Here is a 23,011-nt window from a genome sequence, read left to right as displayed (position 1 = left end):
TAAATACTATATTTTCCATCCTTGCTTCATGTCCATGAATCTGGTTGTGATGTTCATGGATCAGTTTGGACGATTTGGAAGTACACTTGCCTTGAGGTCTGGATTCAATTCCTACACCAGAGTTCTGAGCACAAAGATCTAAGCTGATATTTCAGTGCACCACTGAAGCAGTGCTGCACTGTAGGGACTGCAGTCTTCTGATTGAGACATGTTTCTGCTGGTGAACGTTAAAGATCCAAAGTTAGTTTGAAGAGGAGTGGGAAACTGGTATTGGTTTATTATTGTCACTTGTACCGAGAACAGTGAAAAACTTGTCTTTCATACCGTTCATACAGATAATTCATTTTCTTGGATAACATTTACAGCACTCTAAAAAATCAGCTCAATATACAGTGAAACCAGCGGATGGACCAATCTGCAGGCTCAGGGGCAGTTCAACAGTGTGGTTCTTTGCCTGGCCGGGCCTACACCACTTCCTCTCCACTCCCACTCCATGGCTGCCCAAAGATCAGTGTCACCAGACAAAAGAGCAACCTAGATTTGAGCAACATACCCTGAAGATATTGAAGAAAGGATCTAACTTGTGCATATATAAATACCTTTAACATTATTGGAGAAAGCGAAATAAAAGCAGAAAATGCTGGAAAATCTCATCAGGTCAGAGAGCATCTGTGAAAGGATGAACATAGAACATAGAACATTACAGCACTGTACAGGCCCTTTGGCCCACAATGTTGTGCCGACGTTTTATCCTTCTCTAAGATCTATCTAACCCTTCCCTCCCACATAGCCCCCCATTTCTATATCATTCATGTATCTATCTCAGAGTTTCTTAACTGTCCCTAATGTAGCTGCCCCCACAACCTCTGCAGGCAGTGCTGACAAAACAGTCAACGTTTTGGGTCTGAAACCCTTTGTCAAAGTGAGGGTGAAATGGGAACCAGCTGAGCAATGATAGTCATGAAGAAAATAGGTTTTGTTGATCAGTCCATCATCTTAAATAGGTGGTGAACAATGAGGATTTTACTTCTAGGTTTGAAAGAGGCATCAACCTCAGGGTGTACAAGTTGACCTTTTATTGCAGAGAGAGAGTCTTGTTTCCTGGAATCCTCTGAAAATTGCTGCTCAGAAACTGACAAGACAACATCAGGAAATTATGCCCATGATGGGAAACTGTCATGAAACACACACAAGTATGGAAGTTAGGAGCTTGGGAAGCATAGTCTCAGAATAAGGGATAAGTCACTTAAGATGAAGAAGAGGAGGAATTCCTTCTCTCGGAGGGATGTAAATCTTTGGAAGTCTTTACCCTGGAGAGTTGTGGAGGTGGAATCATTGAATACATTCAAGATTGAGATGGAATTTTAAATTGTTGGGGGATCAAGGGTTAAATGGGTTGGACAGGAAGCTGGAGTTGCCAAGGTGAGATCAGCCATAACCATTCTGATGGACTGAACAAGCCTAAAGAACCCTCCGGCCTGCTCCTGTTTCCTGTTCTATTTTTTGTTTTGTGTTCTTGTATAAAGAAGACCACTTAATACAAATCAATGCATATGATCAGCCCCATGCTATTCATCCTTCATGAAATCAAACTCATCTTGGCAATAATTGTTTGCTTAAAGTATTTGACAAAAGATACACATACATTCTTTCAGCTTTTGATAAAACACTTCTTTAATGCACTATGACATTTTCACAAATGACTGCGAATTTCTACATTTCAAATCATGCATAAACTCTGCATTCTTCTCATACTTCTTCACTTGCAGGTTCAAAAGGCCATTTAAAAAAAATAAAAGTGACAATGAGTTTTTAATGTGGTACTGTTTAATGCGGTCGAAATCATTCCATTGCCTGCCTGCAAACTTTTACTGGTGACCAGATGAATGGCAATCACTAACGAATTTTTACTTATTTGTTTTCATTCATTTACAAAGCCTGCTTTATAATTCAATTCTAATTGCCTCTTAATTTAACCAGCATTTAAAAGTAATCACACACCTGATAGATCTGGAGTCTCATATTGACCACACTAGGTAAAGGTGGCAGGTTTCCTTCTGTGAAGAACATCAGTGACTTTCTAGTCCTACTGACACTAGCCTTTCATTCCAGATTTATTTAATTAATTGAACTTAAATTTCCCAGCTGTCTTGATGGGATTTGAGCTCATTTTTCCAGATCAAAGGTTTAATATCTTAACAAATATGCCGCCACAAAAATATTCAAGTACAAAATCTAAGAAAGCTGCCACAGTAGGATCTTCTAAATAAAATAAAAATGATTGCAATATTAGTAGAAAAACACTTTAAAAATATCTCCTCTTATCTAGTAAATGCACTGATAATTAAATCAACACTTTCACCTAAAGAGAAGATAAATGTGTTTAAACAGTCCACGCTATATCAAAAATAACCATTAGAAAATTACAGAGAATAAATGTACATTGTCATTTTTAATAAGTAAACACTCTTTCTGTAATGAAAAGCTAGTTAATAATAAACTCAAGATCACAAATGAATATAGAGCTTCTTTGTGGTAGGGTCAGAGTGCAATATTATCAAATGATGTCATGCGCAGAAATACAAAGAGAAGGGTGTCTCCACATCTTCGAAATCATGTGCTCATGATCTTCAGAAATGGAAGTAACAGGAGGATGTTTTATCCAGTAATCCTGGTTTATACCAGTGACGTCCAGATGGCTTGATAACTCACTGTACTATTCAGTTTCTGTTTGTGATTTTTAAAGAATACCTGACCCAGATGTGATTCGCCCATTGGTTGATTCAGTGCTACAATTCTATGATTGGTGACCAACAAGTGACTGAACATTAATTCCAGTCACATATACTGGGGACAGGAGGAGACATTTTAGATCTGTGAACCTGTTCTGCCAATCAAGAGATGCAGGCTGATCAATGACCCTACTCCAGAGTACTTAATACTTCTGGTCAACAAATCTTGGATTTAAAATTAACAATCAAGCTATTTGTGGAAGAGAATTCCAAGCTTCCTCCCTCCCTCTGTGTACAACTGCTTCCAATCTTCGCTACTGAAAGCTCTGGCTCTTTTTTTAAACGACGACCCATTCACGACATTCCCCAACCACTGGAAATATTTTCTCTCTCTGTTTACCAACTTGAAAACTTCAATCAAATTGCCCCTTAATGATCTGATTACCAAAACAATATATCCTTGTCTGTCATACCCTCCTCTCACTTAACTCTTAGAATACAGATACAATTTGGACATATCTGTGCTTCACATCTTTCCAAGGCTGAATATCCTTCTTTAGAGGTAGTGTTTGGAATTAAGTACCCCACTGCTTTGGATGACTACTAACAAACAGAAAACCATTCTTTGAGGCATAATGATTAGGTTTCCATTAGTGTCGTTGATTAATTTATGTACCTGGCGATGATTGTTGATGATCTATCTATCTGAATATAATCACTTTATTCCTACCCCCAAGTCTCTTTCAGATCTCCATTGTTTCCAGCTGCTCAGAATTTGGAAAGTAATCTCGAACTGTCCTCCTTGGCTTGAAGTAGATGTCACACATGATTACTTGAAATTCATTTGCCATTATTGTGATCATTCACTGATCTATTTGGGATTCTGTGCATCAATGGAGACAATGGGCATAACCTTCACTGCACATCAAACCAAGCAACAAGAGAGAGAACAGCACCAACCACTGTACATTGCTTTTTCCAACCTCATGAATGCCCTTGATTCTGCCGATAGAGAGGGGTTATGGAGAATTCAACTCAAACTGGGCTGTCCTCACAAACTGATCACCATCCTACACAATGACAGGCAAGCCATGATTCTAACCAACCTGTCCACCACAGACCCAGTCCCAATACAAACTAAAGTCAAGAATAACTGTGCCATTTCTCCAATCCTTTTCTCACTCTTCTTCTCTACGATGAGACATTTTGTTTTCAACAAGCTTGCAGCTGGAATGGACTCAGTCTACAGAACAAGTAGAAAACCATCATTGGCTCAACCCTAAAACTCAGATCATCCCAACCTCAGTCATTAAATTATTGTTGCATATTGTACATTTCCTAAATTAAGCTCCAAATCATTGTTGATTTCATTACTGAGTATACGAAGAGATGGACCTAACACAAAACCTCCAGGAAAGCAACCTGTCCTCACTTAGATTACTAACTCTTGACAATCAAAACACACTGTACAACCCTGAAAAAACATGGGTCACCTTCTAGCTGCCACTGCTTCCATCAGAGCAGCTTACCCTTCAGCCAACTGAGGAGAAAGGGGTTCCAAAGTCAAAGACCACAAGTCCTGCAGTAACATCAAATTGTACGGATCTGTAGCAATCTCTGACCTCCTGAACTCCATGGATAATCCTTAGCCAGCACCTGGAGAAATGCAACCAATGGTGTCTGCACAACATTTTCCAAATCCATTCGAAGGATAGGTAAACCAAAGCCATTGTTCCCTCCCAGGCCAACATGCCCTGCATTTGTCTCTTATTGTGCTTAATCACGTCCAGTGGATGAGCCACATTGTCTGCAATGGTGATACTGGACTCCCAAAATAAGGACCCTACTCTGAACCCTGTCACAGTCAGAAATTACCAGGAGGACAGAGTAAATGCTTTAAGGATGTTCTTAGATCTCCATGAAACAAAGATAGGACACCCTCACCAACTCTTGGAAAGCATTGGCCTATTTCTGTTCAAAATAGAGCAGGGCCACACAAAAACACAAGAAAATAGGAGCAGGACGAGGTCACTAGGCCCCTTAAACCTGTCCTGCCGTTCAATATGATCATGACTGATATATGCTGGCCTCAACTCCTCTTCTGTACCAGTTCACCATAACTCTCAATCCCTTGATCTTTCAAATATTTATCTATCTCCACCTCAAATACATCTAATGATCTGGCCTCCTCCACCACCCTCAGGGGCAGAGAATTCCAGAGATTCAATACCGAAGGCACGGAGGTTGTTGAGTTTCAATGACAAGAGCACGGGGAGGCCATGTAGAAACAATAGAAGGAGTGCACAACATCGTCACGCACCCTGTCAAGCACCACCTACCCCATCTATGGTAAAGTCTGTGAATTCTGCATAGGACTCTTCAATCACTTCAGAACCAATGCAACTGGACTGGAAACAGGTTACCCTTGACTCTGAGGCAGTAGCTAAGAAGAAGAATATTTCTTTGTAATTTAATGCTTACCTTTATACTATCACCTTTCTTCATGTTATAGCAGCCTTGGATATATATCTCTCTCTAGCCTGTTGTCTAAGCCAATAATAAATACCATGATTAGTTGAGGTCCCTGCACAGATCAATGTGGATCGTGACTGGTCACAACCTGCAGATTTGGAGCTTAATTAAAGCACCTATTCATTTTTCCTGCTCCCTCTATTCTGCTGTTGGGCTAATCTCCTAATCAGGCAAATGATTTGCCTTTAATTTCATGACTTTAACGATCTCTTATGAGGGACTTGAAGAAGTCTATATAATATCCACAGAATCCCATGTCCACCACCATCACTACCATTTCCAACAATCCAATTGCGTTCATCGGTGTGACCTTCTCCTCAGAAATCCACGCTGACTCTCCCTGAGCAGTTGAAATCTTACAGTATGCATATCCCTAGTTATATACCCCAGTAGTTTCTCTGCACAAGATGTTAGGCTAACTAGTTCACTTTTCTTGAACAACAGTCTCACATTTCATACAATATAAACCTAAAAATATACACAACACTGTAGTAAAAAAAATAAGAATAGTTAGAATTATATTCACATTATTTGCTCTGTTTCATTATTTCCTTACCTATTTTAACAATTCTTTAGCAATGCGTGCCCTGTATTTCAAACTGACATAATGCAAAATAACTTATTAATCCGCACTGTTATTTATTCATTATCTACTGGTGGGTATGATATATCAGGGACCACACAAAGTGAGCAAGTATAAAAGTCTTATCTGAAGGAATGAGGCTCAGTTTCAACAAATGTAGGTGATGTACTTGAAATGTCTTCTCTATTCATTTTATGGTTGGCAGAGTTGAAACTTAAATAGAATCATTTGCAATGCTGAAGTTACTCAACAATCCAGGTGACACTTCAGAGAAAAAAATGAGTTAATGTTTCGGGTCAGTGAGCTTTCAACAGGAGTGTTCACGAGGAATCTTGATTGACAATGACAATTGTTTATATTAAACATCAAACAATCTGCTGGAGGAAATCAGCGGGTTGAGTAGCAGATTGTGGGGGGAAAAGGAATTGTCGATGTTTCTGGTTGAAACCGTGCCTCAGGGTTATAAAAGGTAAGGCAAAGAAGGTAATTAAAAATTCTGGTTGATTTGTTTTGATCACATGATACCCTTGTTATGGATCACATGATACTCTTGAGGTGCGCGAAGGTCTGTGGCGATGGAAGAAGTACATTTCTTAACTGGTGCTTCAGGTCTGATGCTTTCTTCAATGACAACTGTGTAACACTCTTCATATTTAGAGATTGGTATCTGATAGCCAAGCCATTTCTGTTGAGCAAGGAAAAACTTGGATTAATATCTCTCACAGTTTATTTTAGCTGTCACAGAGTTTGACACACAGAAGGGGACTATTCTTTTAATTATGGGATCAGGGCTGACATTTAACTGCCCATCCCCGATTGCCTTTGAGAAGGGGGGTGGTGAGCTGCCTTCTTGAACCACTGCAGTTCTTCTGGTGGAGTTACCCCTGCAGGGCTGTTGGAATAGCAGCTCCTGAAGGGAGGAGATGAAGAAAGGGTGCTACCAGGAGTAGGCCGATCAGATGATTGCCCTGCCAGTTAGTCATAGCGTCATACAACAAGGGAACAGGCCCTTCAGCCCAACTGGCCCATACCAACTGAGATGCCCATCCAAGTTAGTCCCACTTGCCTGCATTTGGTCCATATCTTTCTAAACCTTTCCTATCCATGTACCTGTCCAATTGCCTTTTAACAGTCATTATTATATTTGCCTCAAACACTTCCTCTGACAGCTCATTCCATGTACATACCACCCTTTGTGTTTATTTAAAAAAAAGTTGCCCTCAGGTTCCTATTAAATCTTTCCCCTTTCCCTTTAAACCTATCCCCTCTAGTTCTTGATGCCCCAACCATGGGAAAAGACTGAGTGCATTCACCCTATCTCTGCCCCTAATGATTTTATATACCTCTATAACATCACCTGTCAGTCTCCCACTGTATGCTTCAAACAAAATAAACTCCTATCCTGTCCAATATCTCCTTCTAACCCAAACCCTCCAGCCCCAGTAACATCCTTGTAAATCATTTTTGTACCCTCTCCAGTTTAATGACATCCTTCCTATTAGCAGCGTGACCACAACTGTATGCCATACTCTAAATGTGGCCTTACCAATATCTTGTATGGCTGTAACATGATGTCCCAACTCAATATTTATGAAATATAAAGCATTTTATTAATGTCTACCTACCTGAAAATCACCATTGTATTCCTCAAACAATTCTTTGAACTTCTTCTGGGGATCAGGGACTGGTCTGAATGTAATGATTTTGTACCTAAGCAATTATAAATATATAAATGAATCCACAAGAGACCGCAGATGCTGGAATCTGGAGCAACAAACAAGATACTGGGGAGCTCAGTGGATCAGTCTCCCCAGCTCCATTTCCACTCTCCCTTCCTCCACCTGCCTATCACACCTCCTCACTTGGATCCCCAGTTAACCTGCCAGTTCTTATTCCAACCCTTCCCTTCACCCCCTTCACCCTTTTATACTGGCTATCTCCCCTCTATCTTTCAGTCCAGGTGAAGGGTCTGGACCCCAAACGTCAACTGTCCACTTCATTCCACAGATGCTGTTTGACCTGCTGAGTTCCTACAACATCTTGTTTGTTGCTCCACATTTTGAACTATTTTGCATATCGGCACAGAAGAGAGATAGAAGTAGGTCTTGAGTTAGCAAAATAGTCTGATAGACAGTTGGCAGCCCGATAGAAATTTTCCTCCTTCTGTTTCTTTTTAAGCCTAAAGGAGAGATATGTAATGGCTGCCTACTTACCAACATACCTGTAACACTGTCATGCAAAGTCAAGATCACCCTTTTGAGTGTTAATGCAAATTCTACATTCAATTAATGCAGTTTATACACCTCTCCATGGATATGGAATTTGCATATGGTTCAATATTTTCTTCCAACCACATTCTTTTGGGTAAAGACAATTATTTTCAGAGTGAGGAGAGCTTTGCCAAAATGCTACCGTAACTGGTCTCAGTTCTCCAGAGTTAAGAAAGGATTACAAACCAGGACAATCTCTATTAGTTGCCTTGCAATGATTCTTTCTGCAGCTGTCCAGATGAAGATGTTGAATTATAATGTCTTGTGATGTAGGAAGATTCTGATGTCTTTGGCCAGTTTATAGCCATTGTTACAAGGGATTAGAGGAAGACAGGCAGACAGTGAATTCTACCCCATAGAGGGCTCTACACTTTCTGAACAAGGAGGTTAGGGGAGAAAATTGGCAAAGGTGAAGACAGAAACCCAAATTGGGTGCGGGGGAGAGAGAGGAAAGGAGCAAGAAATGGATTCATCTGTTTTTTATTTATTCTCGATTCATTGGATGTAAACTTCACTGGAAAGACTGCCATTTATTAAGGAGGTAGTTAAGAGTCAACCACATTGAGACCAGATAAGGATGGTGGATTTCCTTCTTTGAAGGGCATCAGTCAATGAGATTTTTGTTTCTAATTGTCAAGTAGTTTCCTGGTTATTATTACTGAGACTGCCTTTTTATTCCAGATTTATTAAACTACACAGATTTGAATTCCATAACTCCCATGATGTCATATTTTAGGTCCAGGTCTTTGGGATATTAACCACTGTGTTACCGTGTAGGGCATATCATGGCTTTGGAAGTGTTTACAATATTTAAATTATGTTTTGGTTCCACAAGCTCCAGGGAGCCACAACTTTAAAAGATTTGGTGATTTCAATCTCCTGAAATGAAAATTGTATTGTAAGTTTAGCCAGTTAATAATTGCCTTTGGGATCAGGCAGCTCTCAAAAACTATTTTCTCTCAATAACTTCCCCAGCCAAATAAGTTAAATGCAGCAGTACAAGTTACTTAAAGACCTAATGATTTTGAGTTTATTTTGCCAAGAATGAAGGTTGGCCTAATTCTTTCAAGCCTTCTTGTCAACCTGGATGCTGGCGAACCTTTCTCATGGATTCAATGTGTGTTTCGATGTACATGTACTAACAAAGACATCTTATCTTAAAAAGAACAGCACAGAAACAGGTCCAGCAGCCCACTATTTCATGCTGACTTTTTTGCACATCTACACTAATCCCATTGCCCGCACTATGACCTTTATCTTATTCAAGTGTCTGCCTGAATGCCTCTCAACCAAAATAATTGTAACTCTTGGCATAGTTTCGATGGAAGATTGGCAAGATGGTTCTTGGATGGTGTGTGGTGTCTTGCCAATTTTGTGCTGAAGCTGTGTTAGAGTCAACTTCTGATGAAGGCATGTGGGGGTGGGGGGGTGTCCATGCAATTCTCAGGAACCGAATCATGGTGAGAATCTATCAGGATAGGAGTGGGTGCATATACCAGGAAGTAGTTACAATACAATAAACTTTTTGGTCATGGAATTACCTTCTGAAAATTATTCTGAGAAGCAGCCCTGCCCCGACAACGATCAGAAGAAATATAAATACCATTACCCGTACTTTAAGCATCCCCTTGGGTTCTGCAAATAAACATAAAATATCATGAGTCATGAAGGATATTTCTTGCTCAGCAAAAGTTGCTGCAAAGAAAAGTCAAGTACATACAATGCTAATAACACATGTACTAAAATTAAATAGCATGAGAATTCTCAAATAAGTGAGGCTCACTCTCAGCCAGCCCAATGTTATGAGAAGTGACAAAAAGACCAATATTGTGGACAGGGAACATACAAGAATTTCATGCTAAAAATTGGTTAAGACTCTTTTGTGGGTCTCAAACTGGTGTTAAGTCCATTGCCATGTCAGTCCAACCTTCTACTTAGTTGGACAATGAACAGCTAAAGCATGTGTGGCTTTGCTTGTTTTTTTCTGGTACACAGTGGGTCTTAGAGAAAAGTTTCAAGGGAGAGGTTTCAAGTTGGCTTAATTTATTGTGGTGTCAAGAAGAGGAGGGATGCACACTACAACTGGGCCTCATTACTTGGCACGTTACAGCCATCTGGACTCAATAATGAATTCTCCAACTTTAGGAACTTGTGCTATTTTTGCCTTTGCATCAGAACTGGCCATTTCTGCCTCTCATTGGTTTGGCTCAGTTTTTCTCTTTCTATTAGCAAAGTTTGGTCTGCTGGGCATGTCCCACAGCCTTGTTATTATCAACACATAACATGGACAAAGAAGCAAAGTAGGCTTTGAACTGCCACATTAAGTCACCCTAGCAGAGATATTCCCTTTGCTCTAACAATCCCTCCCCCACCTTCTCTGCTATTTTAATTGGTAAATTGGTTTATTACTGTCACATGTACTGAGGTACAGTGAAAGACTTTGTTTTGTATGGCATCCTTACAGATCATTTCATCACATCAGTACATCGAGGTAGTACAAGGGAAAAGCAATAACAGAATGCAGATTAAAGTGTTACAGTTACAGAGAAAGTGCAGTGCAGGCAGATTGTGAGGTAAAGAGTCCATCTTATTGTACAAGAGGCCCGTTCAATAGCCTTATAACAGCGGGATAGAAGCTGTCCTTGAGCCTGGTGGTATGTGCTTTCAGGCTTTTGTATCTTCTGTCTGACGGGAGGGGGGAGAAGAGGGCATGTCCGAGATGGGAGGGGTCAGATTTTTAGCACAGGTTTCTGTCTCCTCCAGTTCAGATGAAGGTTCTTGGACCTGAAATATTAACTGTTTCTCTCTGCAGCCTGACCTGCTGAACGTTCCCAGCACTTTGGTTTTATTTCAGATTTCCAGCAACTGCAATTTTATTGAATATCATTACTTGATTCCCTTTTCCGAAAACAAAGACCTCCTCTTGCTCTTCGACCTTCTTCAAGACCATTAGCCAACATTTAAGTCATTGCCCGCACATCCCTACTGGTTCCCCTCCCCCACTACTCCCCCTCTGCCCTCCCCACCTCCCTCCCTTTATTCCATGCTACATCTTCCTCTCCTATCAGATTCCAATATCTTCAACCTTTTGTCACTTCCACCTATTACCTTCCAGCTTCTGACACTATTCCCATTCTCCATTCCCCCATCTGACTATCACTCTCACCCCCACCACCTAAATCCACCCATCACCTGTGAGCTCTGATCCACCCCTTCCCTCCACCTCTTTACACTGGCCATCTCTCCTCTATCTTTCAGACCAGATAAAAAGTCTTGACCCAAAACGTCGACTGTCCATTTCTCTCCACAGAGGCTGCCTGACCCACTGAGTACCTCCAGTATTTTGTGTGTTGCTCCAAATTCCAATATCTGCAATCTCTTGTGTCTCCATTGAAGTCAATTGATCCAGTCTGCCAATGATCTGCCCACGGGTCTCACCAATATCGGTTAATATTAAAAACTGCTGATGGGGAAGTACGACTAAATGAGAAACTTTTTCGAAGATTCAAAGGATAGGCATGTTGTTGATGATGATGTTGGATGGTCCCTTGTTTGGCCGTGATTCTATTATCTGCTCCTTACAAAAGTGTGTCAATTCCATTCACATCTTCTGTAGTATCTGTAGTAACCCAAAGGTCTTGCCTTTGAAGAACCAACACAAGAAGGAGGAGACAGTACACAAACATTTTTTTTCTGGCTAGAGCAATAATTCTCCTAACTGTCTCCTAGAGGGATGTTGGCTGCCAACACTCAGGAATGCCCTTTTTCTTTTTTTAGAGAGACAAGGGACTGCAGATGCTGGAACCTAGATGAAAAACACGATGATGCTGAAGGAACTCAGCAGGCCAGGCAGCATCCGTGGAGAAAAGCAGGTGGTCAACGTTTCGGGTCAGGACCCTTCTTCAGGACTGAATGTAGGAAAAGGGGAAGCCCAATATATAGGAGGGAAAAGCAGAACAGTGAAAGGTGGACAACAGAGGGGAGGCGGGGTGGGCACAAGGTGGTGATAGGTAGATGCAGGTAAGAGATAGTGATAGGCAGGAGCAGGGGAGGAGGGGAGAGCAGATCCACCAGCGGATGGGTCAAATGTAAGGAGGAAAAAAGGGGGATAGAAAAGAGAGAGAGAGGCTAGGAAAGGGAAGAAAAGAAGAGGCATGGATGGGGGTGGGTGGGGGGGGGGTGGGTGCTGGTGGTGTGGGGATTACTTAAAGTGGGAGAATTCAATGTTCATGCAGTTAGGCTGCAAGGTTCCAAGATGGAAAATGAGATGCTGTTTCTCTAGTTTGTGCTTGGAATTCTCCTGGCAGTGGAGAAGGCCGAGGACTGTCATATCTGTGATAGTGTGGGAGGGGGAGTTGAAGTGACTGGCAATGGGGAGATGCAGATCGCGGTTATGAACAGAGCGCAGGTGTTTTGTTTCACTAGCCTCCTATTTGAAACATAAGTCAGTAAAAATTAGTCCACAGACTCTTTGGCACCACTGGGGGGAAACGTCAGTTCTTTAACCTCTTCAATGATTGTTACCAAATGAAGGAAGATTTGGCCATAATGATTGGCAGTGGTTGAAGAAAATGCTCAGAAGCCTTACCAATAAATGCTTCATTGCTCCAGTCACTCCAGTATCTGGTTTCCTTGCAATACTTTAGCTTTGTTCGCACTTTCACTGAGTAACGTTTAGATAAGTTAATATTCATCAGAATAAATTTGGTGTCAGCTTTCACATGGAACAACTGAAAGAAAAACAATGGCAATTATTTGCATTATTTTGTGTACTGAAATGTATTAAGAGGAATTATTAAGAGGAATAGATAGAGTGGACAGCCAGCACCTCTTTCCCAGGGCACCAATGCTCAATACAAGAGGGCATGGCTTTAAAGTATTGGGTGAGAAGTTCAAGGGAGATATCAGAGGAAGGTTTTTTACCCAGAGAGTAGTTGGGGCATGGAATGTGCTGCCTGGGGCAGTGGTGGAGGCAGGTACATCAGTCAAATTCAAGAGAATTTGGAGGCAATTTTATTGAAACATAATTCTGGAGGGCTTGACAGGGTAGATGCCGAGAGACTCTATCCTCCTGAGGGCATAGTTGCAGAATAAAGGGGAACTCATTTAAGACTGAGATAAAAAGGAATTTCTTCTTTCAGATTGTCATGAACTCTTGGAAATCTTCACCCTAGGGAGCAGTGGAGGCTGAATCATGGAACATATTCAGAGATGAGTTAGACATAATTTTGATTTATCAAGGAGTCAAGGGTTATGACGAAGGTGCAGGAAGGTGGATCTCAGTCCATGATCCAATCAGACACATTCTTATAGAGTCACAGGACCATATGGTCAACTCCTGCTCATTTTTCTTATGGTATTATATTCTTTTGTTCATTTATAAGAAGAACTCCACTGATATATCAATAGGGTGGAATGAAATCAGGTGAAAGGAGGCTTGGAAATGGATAGAAATACACCATTGATCATTTGGGTCTAATAGCTGTTTCTTTGCCCTCAAGTTCTAGGTAGCTATTGGTCTGGAAAGGTTACTATTTGGCAGTATGGATTGAAACTAAGGTAGAAATCAGGAACAGGGGAAAATATCCTCATATTTTTCTGCCTTTTAATTTAATGTTTGCTTACTTTACCTTAATGTTATTCTCGGTCAATTCCATGAGTTGCAATTGATATTCAAAGCAACTACTTTTACGAACAGAGTTGCCTGGAGACTTTTCCATTTTACAGTCAGATTTGGAAAGATTTCAACATTGCGTGGTGGATTGTACTTCTCTGAAAATCAAGAACAGAAAAGGAATTCCCAATCACTTGAGTATTTATTGCAAAGAGCACAAAGAGGTATGTCGCATTAGGGAAAGATTTCTCATACCAAACTGCTGTGGATCAAACTTTGTGTAATATGGCATAATTGATGAAGAATTATTTGATCCATTGACACATATTAGGATATCCTCCTCAGGATCAACCATATCTTTACCAGTATGGCAACTTTGTCTCCCTTGCAAGTCTGTAAAGTAGTGAGCACATTCCCTGGTGGTGCCATACTGTCTTAAAGGGAAAGGATTCAAAATTAATGTAAAGAATTCATCATCAGATTTTGAAGTGTTTTAAATTATTGTGTAATTGCACACTTACCTGTAATACATTTTATATTGTGTGCCATTCGGAACGTTGTTGCCAGGATACCATCTACAAGTCATGTTCGAGTGATCATACAAAACACATGAAAAGTTGTAAGCTAATGTTTCTGGATCACCTGTATCAATAATATAAGCAGTAGATTCATTAAACGTTTTTAGTTTTTGCTTTAAAAACTAGTTTTAAACCACACTATTTTTGCTGAAGTTGTGATGGTGCAAAAACGTGTGAAATTTTCACAAGTGAAATTGTCTAATTCATTTTGGGAAGTCCAGATCTAAACCCTGAAGTTCAGAGAACATGATCTCTTCTGCTACCTTCCTTTACAATGCTTCCTGTATTGAATATTCATATTTGGAATTTGGGCATTGATGCCAATGTCAAAATATTTTGCCTTAAGAAGGTAATGATAAACTGTTTTCTTGAACTGCTTCTGTTCTTCTGAGGTGGCTACTCCCATAGAACTGTTGTGAAGGAGATTCCAATGGCAACAATATATGTCCAAGTCCAGTTGATGCATAAGTAAAGAGAGGAACTTAGCATTGATGGTAGTCAGGCACATGTGCCCTTGTTTTTTTAGGCAGTCAGGGGTATGGTGCGTTCTATCAAAGAAGCTCTGGTAGGTGGCCCATGGCATTCTGTGGATGATACGCACCATAATTATGGTAGAGGAGACACAAAAGACTGCAGATGCTGGAATCTGGAGTAACAAACAACCTGATGGATGAACTCAGCGGGTTGAATAGCACTGGTGCAATCCCATCACTCCCATTCCTTGTCGCCCTGACAATTTATTCTCTCTCACATGCCCATTTGGATTCATTTTGTCACTTACCTACTTTGAGGGCTAATTTAAGTGACCAATTAAGCAACCAGCATATCTTTGAGGATAATTTGATACTTCCAAAGTAAGACCAAAGCAAGAACTTTTGATACGTCTTCTTCTCCTGCTTAGACTGTCTGCTAGAACTGAGAATGATTTGCGTCCACTACTGTCATGAAGAGTGGAAATCTGTGCATGAATTTTAATGTGGGATGGTCATAGAATATCAGCCACTGCATAGACTTGATGGAGCAATGTCTTGATCTAGTGGTAGAGCAGTCCAAGGCAATTAGAGACCAGGCTTTACTGCACTAATGTGCACACATGCATAAATACACATGCACACACATACATGAATGCATAGGTGCACTCTGACCGCACATGCTAACACAGATGCAAACAGACATGGCCTTTCCCCACACCATCTTCCTCTGGCCCCCTCTGCCGTGGATCTCCCTACCCTAAAGTGGAGTAATGTTGTAAGGTAGGAGGTTCAGATGGGAATATGGGCACAGCAAGATCCCACAGTCAGTGATCTGATAATGGCCAGACCATGTATTTTGGTGATGTATGCCAACTGTTGAAGACATGGAGCATAATTTTAAAAGCCTCATTAGTATCCTACACAAGTTCAGTGAGGTCTTCATGAACCCTAAAATGAACCTGGAATCTTTCTGGTCTTTCAACCACTGATGAAGATTCACTGGGGCTCTGAGCTGACACTTGGAATATGCCCTATTTTAGAAAGAAGCACTTTACATTCAGCACTCCTGACACGAGATTGACAGACAGACTTCTCATTGGACCACCCTGGGTTGCAGCACAAGGACAGGTCTTTCAGCTCACCAGACCTCTGTTGGTTATATACACCATTAGTTTGCTCCCAATCCTCTGATTTTGTTCTGTACCCTTCACTTATTCCTCTTCTACCACCCGAATCAGAATCAGGTTTATTATCACTGACGTATGTCATGAAATTTGTTGTTTTGTGGCAGCAGTACAGTGCAAGACATAAAGACATAAAAATTATAAGTTACAAAAATAATAGTGCAAAAGAGGAATAACAAGGTAGTGTTCATGGGTTCATGGACCATTCAGAAATCTGATGGTGAAGAAGCTGTTCCTGAAATACTGAGTGTGGGTCTCCAGGCTCCTGTACCTCCTCCCTGATGGGTTGTCCCAGGTGGTGAAGGTCCTTTAATGATGGATGCTGCCTTCTTGAGGCACCGCCTCTTGAAGAAGTCCTCGATGGCAAGGGGGGGTTGTGCCCGTGATGGAGCTGGCTGAGTCTACAGCCCTCTGCAGCCTCTTTCGATCCTGCACATTGGAGCATCCATACCAGGCGGTGATGAAACCAGTCAGAATGGTCTCCACCGTACATCTGTAGAAATTTTCAAGAGTCTTTGGTGAGATACCAAATCTCCTCAAACTCCTAATGAAGTAGAGCTGCTGGCATGCCTTCTTCATTATTTCATGAATGTGTTGGGCCCAAGATGGATCTTCTGAGATGTTGATGCCCAGGAACTTGAAGTTATTCACCCTTTCCACTGCTGACCCCTCAGTGAAGACTGGTGTGTGTTCTCCCGACTTCCCCTTCCTGAAGTCTACAATCAGTTCCTTGGTCTTGCTGACGTTGAGTACATGGTCGTTGTTGTGATGTCACTCAACCAGCCGAACTACCTCACTCCTGTACGCCTCCTCATTGCCATCTGAGATTCTGCCAACAACAGTGGTGTCATCGGCGAATTTATAGATGGCATTTGAGCTGTGCCTAGCCACACAGTGATGAGTGTAGAGAGAGTAGAGCAGTGGACTAAGTACGCATCCTTGAGGTGCGACTGTGTTGATTGTCAGTGAGAAGGAGATGTTACTACCAATGCACACTGACTGTGGTCTCCTGATAAGGAAGTCGAGGATCCAGTTGCTTCGGTATGTTCTCAACCACGCACACTCATCCACGCAGGTCTTGATGAAGTCGGTGACAGCCGTGGTATATTCATTCAGATCTGAAGATGAATCCCTGAATATGGTCCAGTCCACCGATTCAAAGCAGTCTTGTAAATACTTCACCTGATACCAAGATCTTTATGATCTGACAAAAGCTATGGCCTATGGTTCAACAAACTCTTTTTGCAGAAAACAGCAAAATATTTGTCAATCGTTAGAGTCATAGAACACAGAAACAGGCCCTTCAGCCGAGCTAGTCAATACTAACGATCAACCACCTATTTAAACAAATCCCATTTTATTCATCCCATATTCACATCAACTTCCCCCAGATTCTACTACACACACGAGGGGCAATTTACAATGGCCAATTAATCGATCTTTGAGTTTCTTTTGAATCAAAGAAAATCAAGAATCCTTGATTTTCTTCATGTCTCCAACATACAAGGGATGATTTACATACAGTATTTTCTCACTGAGGTTGTACTGTTCATAGAGAGAACTGGTCACTATCCCCCACCACAGATTGAACTCCCCAATGAGATGGTGTAGCACGGCACACCAAGAATTAATGGCCTGAATTCTGCATTGCAAGGTGACCAGGCCTCAATAACTCGATGCATATAAAATTTGAGTTTGAATATGTCTGTCTCCTGTCTGTTTACTTATCTACTGCATAAATAATAAACAGAACATGTATCTGTTCACATTTTTGCAGACATATACATAAATATGCATGTTCATGCACAATATCATACCTGGTAATTGTATCTTCTTTGTAGTCCATTTGCTTTCTCTGAACTCATTTTCATTTATTTGGAGCACATTTTTAATTCGTAAGTAAACACCCCTGTGTAATTCAAATGTGTTTTCATGTTCCGGTACTAATTCTCTGCCCCCCTGCGATACAAGGTAGAACAATTAGTGTGAAGATCACCCTTTAACAGACTCCATTTAGCGCCGATTATAAAGTGCCATTTTCACACTTTTGCTTGCAGGTAAGCAACAGATATTAATATTGCATCCTTTAAATTCAAGGGTGGTTGAAATTGTGCCACAGGAGCATTAGAATTGGAGAAGCGTGTGATTTGAACCCAGGGCTGGCCTGGTGGCTCTGCAAGGGCTGAGCAGGTGGTGAGGATATGAAAGTGCAGTGCTTAACTCATTGGACCAGCAACCAAAATTCGAGACCTTTCATCCCAAAATATGAGTTTGAATCCAACCAGGGTAGTGAGACAATTTAAAGTAATTAAAGATGAAACTTTATCTGATAAAGGTTGCTCAGTAATGGTAAACGTAAAACTATTAGATTGTCATTTAAAAAAAGAACAATTAGTTTATTGGTGTCCTTCTTTCCAGGAGGATATTGCTCTTCTTTATCCAGTCTGGCTTTTGTGTCTCCAGTCCACCAATATGGTTGACACTTTAAGATATCTTTATTAGTCACATGTACATCAAAACACACAGTGAAATGCATCTGTTGCGTGGAGTGTGCTGGGGGCAGCCCGCAAGTGTCGCCATGCTTCCGGCGCCAACATAATATGCCCACAACTTCCTAACCCGTACGTCTTTGGAATATGGGAGGAAACTGGAGCACCCGGAGGAAACCCACACAGACACGGGGAGAACATACAACCTTCTTACAGACAGTAGCCGGAATTGAATCCTGGTGCCTGGCGCTGTAATAGCATTGTGCTAACTGCGACACTACCCACTTAACCACCTTCTCAGTTCAAAGAAATAAAAGATGGACAAAAATTGTTAATATTTCCAGTGATGTAGCCATCCCATAAGTGAATAAATGGAAAGAAAGGTCCTGTAGCCTGAGGGTCAAGTCCCATTAAACCTCTCCCTTCAATACCTCCAACACTGGAGCTGGTCGGAGCTGTGTCATCAGCAGCAAAGGAGATGAGAGCACTGCTGGGTTGTGGTCCCTTAGCAAGGGAAGGAAGGACCAAAGAGAAAACAGATAAGTTTACCATCTGTGGAGGGGCAGAATCCAAGGCAAATAGCTCCTAAGTAACCTTCTGGATCCAGTAAAAATACTTTGGTGATCAGAATCACTCCTTCAGCATGTTTTTGATGGCCGGTTTGAATCACACAATAGGGAAGGCTGTGCAAGGTGCAACTTTACCATTTTAGTTGGGGTCCTGTTTCTTTGGGGTGAGCTGTCTTGCTGCATCTGACTCCAGCACAGTGAAAGATGATGAGGTTTGGAATAGAATACACCCCTAATTTACCATCTCAATGGTCTGCCCATTATGTCCCCAGCAGGCAGAGGTTACAGATTAGGTTTGGTGAAGTATAAAAATAACTCTTCTACCTTTGTTTCCCTCGTGCTGCTACATTCCAGAGATTAACTGAACTTTTAAAAAATAAAGGTGAACAGTGTCTTTTAGTTGCCAGTGGAATGTGGGGCATCAACACTAAGGTTGGTATCTCAAGGAGAGATACCATCAATGCTGTCTATACAAAGTCCTCCAAATTTACTGAATTTAGTGAACCAACATCAATGCCCTCTCAAAAGCCAACATCCTCAGCATTGAGGCCATAGTTATTCTCATCTTTGTTTGGGAGACACCTAATCTTTCACCTCAGAACCTATACAACTGGAGCAGAAGTAAGTCAGCTCCAATCCAAAGCGAATACCTAAGAGAAAGAGATTACTGGTGTAGAAATTGTGGAAAATGTAGAAAAAATCCTACAGTTTAATGGCATGAACATCAAATTTAACCACTTTAAGTAACCCAACACCCACCCCCCACCTTGCCTCTTCTTTTCTTCTTTCCTGGCCTATCTCTCTTTCTCCTCACCATTTTTCCTTCTCTCCTTTTCCTCTCTTCCCTTTTCCCCATGCCACCTGCCTCCATACCTTTGACCTATCCCCTGGTGGATCTGCTCTCCCCTCCTTCCCAGCATCTGCCTAGCTCTATCTCTTACCTGTATCTACCCATCACCACCTTGTGCCCACTCCACCTCCCCTCTTTTGTCCACCAATAACTGCTCTGTTTTCCCCTTTGGTCTTCCCCTTTTCCTATCTTCAGTCCTGAAGGAGGATCCTGATCCAAAATGTTGACCACCTGCTTTTCTCCACTGATGCTGCCTGACCTGCTGAGTTCCTCCAATATCTTGTTGTTTTTCTCATCTAGATTCCAGCATCTGCAGTCCCTTACCTCTCTAGAAATTGTTGGTCACTGGTCTCTCACAGGAAAGGTGGGGCATTTGAAGGTATATAATTAGTAAGCATAATGGTTCTCAGTCTTTACAACTAAATTAAAGGTCCACGTATTCAAATAATCTGAATAAGTGTGAGATTCAACCTCCCATCATTTAACCAGCCTCTAGAGGAGCTCTGAACTTACTTAACTTAAAGGCTACTGGCCTAGAGCGGGGATGTGGGACTAGCCTAAGTATTTCTTTCTTGGCTAGCATGCAGACAATGGGCTGAATCTCCTCCTTCTGTACCATGAAATGGTTCTCTGAATTTATAGTACAAAGAATCAGAGATATTGACAAATCAGCTTTTAACATGATAATCAGCAAGAATTGAAATCAAACTTACACTTTCCCAAAGGTCCGTATCAAAGTATTTATATTCAAACTCATATTTAACTTGAAATCGACTCTGTATTTCTTCACTGAGGTTGCTACTCCAAGAGAATGTCAGTTCTCCAAGCTGTTCATCTACAATCTTAAAGTCCGTCGGTGGATTTAGATAAGCTATTTAAAAATTAATAAGTGACAGAGGTTTGTTACAATGCCAAAGACTGTAGATAACATAATAAATTAAGGAAAGATCATACAACCCTGAGTTTGCTCCTTCATTCTACACAATCCTTGCTGATCTGATCTTGGTGTCCACTTTCCTGCCTGATTCCTACAATCTTCCTTTAAGAACTGTGTCAGTATAATTCATACTTTATTTACACTTTGACATGAACAGATGTTGAAAGTACTAAGAATACTTCCAAGGAAGACTTCTGCATCCATCGAGTTTTTCTCTAGCTGAGAGCATCCTTCCTGCATTGCCTCTCCAGCCACCAGTTTCCATATAAGGTCCCACAGGCACCAAAGTCATTACGACCAGCTAATGTGTGTCAGTCAGCAACAAAACAAACTGCTGGAGGAACTCAGCAGGTCAGGCAGCATCTGCAGAGGCTAAAGGTTGGTCGATGTTTCAGATCAATACACTGCATTAAGACTGAGAGTATGGAGGGGAGATGGCCAGTATAAAGAGGTGAGAGGGTGGGGAGGTGAGTCATGGTCCGGTAGGTGATAGGTCCAACCAGGTGAGGGGGGAGATGTTGGACAGCTGGAGCTGGTGGGAGAGGGCAAGATGGTGGCATTGGGAGACAACAGTGGTGGGTGATAGGTAGCGACAGATATGGAGAGAGAATTAAAGAGGCATACGGAGTCAGGTGGGGGGAGAAGGGAGGGTAGAGGGAGAGACAGAGGCTAGAATGTTTAGTGGAGACATGAGACAATTCATTGATTGGGAGGTAGGTATACACTAGAACAATAATCTCTTCAATAGCACCTGAGTTGAGAGTCACATCCAGCAGAAAGCACCTGCAACAATGCACCCAAGCTTCACTGGAATGTCTGCTTACTATTTGCTTCAACCCTCAGGAGTAGGATTTGAATCCTCAACCTTCTGATGCAGTGACAAGAGAGCTACCAAAACATCCTTGGCCAACGCATCACTTCTAAGTCCCACGTCACTGAATAACAAGTGTTGATCTATGGGCTGTTCCAGGGACAAACTGAGATAAACTTCAACTGCTGCTGGAAGATCATCAGTTCGGTGAAAGACGCTCTTGTTGGTCTTCCCGTGTAAGCAGATGTCCCTAAGCGAATGCTGCTAACTGGCAGGAGGACATGTGGAGCTTGGAGCAGCCACCACAAAAGCTCCATGGGGAATGACCACAATCCAGGGTTGTGTCATCACTCGTCACTGAGGGGCATGTAACAGCCTCTCTAACATGAGTGGCACTGCAAGAGAATATATAGATTGGATGGCACAATTCCTGTGAAGAAATGTGTCCCAATTGTATTTCTTGTGTATTTATTTTGTCTATTTTTTAAGAAAAATATCCCACCCTTTAAAACTTTCTGTTACAATCCTTACTGGGAGTCTGTAATCGATAATCTTGTGTGCCCCCTTTCCTTGTGGGAATTCATCTATCCACATTTTCAAAGATGCTATTGTTATACATTCCTACAAAATCCTTTGGTTGAAAATAAAAAGCTTGAAATCTCAAATAAATCATAACGAAAGGGTCCCAGACCTCAAATGAAAACTGTTTCTCTTTCTACTGATGCTGCCTGATCTGCAGAGTGTCTCCAGCATTTTCTGTTTTTATTTCAAGTCCTTTCTTTGTTTTGCCAAGTCTTTCTTTCACATGTCAAGCAAAAGAAGTAGCCTTTGTTCCTAACTTTTCTTCACTTCAAAACTGACCTTTAAATTCTGCGGCCAAGAATTAACTTCTCTGAAGTCCAAAGATCTCAAAAGCCCTCTCATGCCTATCTTCTTTCCATTTCCAGAATACAAACCACGGTCTTGACTCATCCTCTTGAGGAAATTGACTCATACCAATCCCCCACAGTCTTTCTAGTAATTGTATTTCTTTACTGTAATATAGAAACAAGAACTAAGCATTGAGATGAAGTCCCACCAATACTAGACACAAATTCAGCATCTGTGGAAAGAGCAATACTGTTCCAAGTTGAAGACCCTACAGTGTGAAACCTGAAATACTAACTCCACAGATGCTGCCTGACCTGCTGCATGTTTCCAATATTTTGTTTTATCTCAAATTTCCAGCACCTGAATTTTTTTGACTGTCCACAAGTTCAAAATCATTTAGAACCATAGAACCATAGAACAATACAGCACAATACAGGCCCTTCGGCCCACCATGCTGTGCCGCCCTTCAAACCACACCAAAGACTATCTAATCCCTTCCTCCCACATATCCCTCTAACT

The 23,011-nt window shown here is 41.4% G+C and overlaps 1 long non-coding RNA gene across 2 annotated transcripts in view; it reads right to left on the bottom strand.

Moving 5' to 3' along the window:
* Nucleotides 1-1,658: 1,658 nt before the first annotated feature.
* Nucleotides 1,659-23,011, bottom strand: part of LOC127575648 (uncharacterized) — a 60,059-nt gene continuing 38,706 nt past the window's right edge. For both annotated transcript variants that reach the window (XR_007957108.1, XR_007957109.1), the window contains exons 3-11: nt 20,588-20,745; nt 17,784-17,925; nt 14,253-14,373; nt 13,987-14,165; nt 13,748-13,889; nt 12,706-12,847; nt 9,659-9,752; nt 7,473-7,557; nt 1,659-6,532 (exon numbers count right to left, since the gene is read on the bottom strand). This is a non-coding gene — a long non-coding RNA (uncharacterized LOC127575648). The remainder of the gene's footprint in view (nt 6,533-7,472; nt 7,558-9,658; nt 9,753-12,705; nt 12,848-13,747; nt 13,890-13,986; nt 14,166-14,252; nt 14,374-17,783; nt 17,926-20,587; nt 20,746-23,011) is intronic.

Source organism: Pristis pectinata, chromosome 11, assembly GCF_009764475.1.
Source record: "Pristis pectinata isolate sPriPec2 chromosome 11, sPriPec2.1.pri, whole genome shotgun sequence".
NCBI lineage: Eukaryota > Metazoa > Chordata > Chondrichthyes > Rhinopristiformes > Pristidae > Pristis > Pristis pectinata.
The sequence above is the reverse complement of the archived record's forward strand: the minus strand, read 5'-3'. Positions and strand labels throughout refer to the sequence as shown.